Genomic DNA, 2,148 nt, shown 5'->3' with positions numbered 1-2,148 from the left:
ATGTTTCAAAATTTTGGCGAGAAATTTGGGTTTGGCCCCACTGTCCTGTAGGCCAACATATAAGTAGCTTCGCAAGAGAGACAAGACAATTGAATTAGTAGAGGGGGCTGAAGAAACCTTGAGAAGAGAGGTGCACTGAGGTCATCACGGAATTACACTCTTGTGTCAGGGGATACTTCCTGCCCCATCGCTTATTCAATCTGAATAATCAAGATAGGCAAGTGAAATTTCAAAAGTTGCAACATGTAAGTTATTTTTGTATCTATGTTATTTATATGATGTAGTATTATTTATATGGATGTCATTGTGAAATCATTCGTTATGAAGGAAGAAGACCCTGGTAGTGGAACTTAACCATTTTAGTGGTAGTCGAAAACAGAAGTACCTACCTATACAAAGGTAATCGGCCGAATTTCACGATTTTACAAGAGTCTGCAAAAAGGCTCATAAAAACCAAACCAAATATAATATTTACATAATGTGATAAGGATGTGTATTAAGGACGAAATAGAGAATAAAAAAATGTCACTCATTTTTTTATATTCATTGAAAATTATATAAATAACAAAGGTATAAATGATCATAAAGAAAATACAAATTGAGTTCTCTCTTACAAAACGTATTTGCACACACGCAAAGTGATATTTCCATCATAACTTTACACACACCATTTATTACTATGTATATACTTTGCATTTTCAATATATTTTGTAAAAAAATAAATAATATTGTATAACAAAAATTATGAATATCTCCAAGTTACATCGTAAGAGCCGGGCGGATTAAGAATCAGTAATGAGGAACGATATGTCACATTTTCATTTATTTTTTTACGTCAATGTAAACAATATTTTTTTAAAAATTCTCTATTATTGAAATTAGATCATTTATTACGTATTATAAATTTATTTTAAGATTCCTCTCGCAATGTGAATAGTAAAGCACAACAAGGTGCAGGTGATATATCGGCGCTGGAACTAGGCCGATATATCGTTTAGCCCGACCGCTTCATCAGGATTATAAACAAGATAGAAAAAAAAAACTAAAAATATTGTAAACAGGGTAAGATTATAAGATGACATGAAAAATAATATAAACTATGATAGGACTATAAAATGTAAAAAATATGTTAAAATCACTAAAAAATGAACAGAATAAATTAAATGAAAATAGAAATAAGATGTACATAAATAAGCATAAAGAAAATTTATTACTGTATTTCAGTACATGTTATTTCTAATTTCGTTTAATTTATTTTGATACATATATATTTTATAATTTTCACATATTTTTTACATTTTAAAGTCATAAAATAATTTACATTATATTTCATGTTTATAAATATACTTATATTTTTACCCTGAGGAAAATTTTTTTAGCTTTCCCAATACTCTGCAATATAGGACGTAACATCAGTGCAGAATAAATATTTTTAGTAATTTTTGAGTACCTTATTTTTTGACCGTCATTCAGTCAATTAAAGATTTTCCGAAATAATTTATAAAAATATCATGATATAGCTTAGAATTACTAAAATACTTTATAATATTTAGAAAAATATTACATATCATCCTTATAGATATTATTTCGCAACGGTGGTTGTTTGTACACCATATCTCCCACAATGCTTTATCAAAACCGATGATTGAGCACTTGTTTTGAAGATAACCTTCACCACTAATGACGAAATATTTTTTATTACTTTAGTGAAAACAATGTATAGTTACTAGTCAAAATTGATGAGTCTGGCAAGTATAGGTAGGTAGGTGGAATAAGTGACGGCTGTTACAAAACATTGAAACATTTATTTATTCGGAGCTCCATCTTTGAAACTACCGATAAGAATAGAAAACCTCTAAAAATATTATTTAAAGTAGAATAAATGTGCTAAAAGATCAGCTCTAATAGAACTATTCACGTTCAATAGTTCCCGAGATATAGTTTTTAAAAAAGCAACATTTTATAAAAAATTCACTGAAAAATCATGTTACTGAATTTATATTGAGAAAACTATTTCTCAAAAACCGTTCGACCTACTACCGTCTATTAGCACTCAAATTAAAGCTAGTTTAATGGAATTTAAAGTATTGTATGACGTTTATCTTCGTAGGAGTAGTAGTTTTCATGATATTTGCTAAAATAAATTAA

The 2,148-nt window shown here is 28.4% G+C and overlaps 1 protein-coding gene across 1 annotated transcript in view; it reads left to right on the top strand.

Moving 5' to 3' along the window:
* The first annotated feature begins 228 nt into the window (after window positions 1–228).
* LOC136796075 (chitinase-like protein EN03) overlaps window positions 229–2,148 on the top strand; it is a 25,470-nt gene continuing 23,550 nt past the window's right edge. Inside the window, exon 1 of the mRNA XM_067048677.1 lies at window positions 229–245. The gene's annotated coding sequence lies outside the window, so the exon portion shown is untranslated. The remainder of the gene's footprint in view (window positions 246–2,148) is intronic.

This window comes from Halyomorpha halys, unplaced genomic scaffold (genome assembly GCF_000696795.3).
Source record: "Halyomorpha halys isolate HHAL.00 unplaced genomic scaffold, Hhal_1.1 Scaffold355.1, whole genome shotgun sequence".
NCBI classification, from domain to species: Eukaryota; Metazoa; Arthropoda; class Insecta; order Hemiptera; family Pentatomidae; genus Halyomorpha; species Halyomorpha halys.
This window is presented reverse-complemented; position numbering and strand designations above follow the sequence as displayed.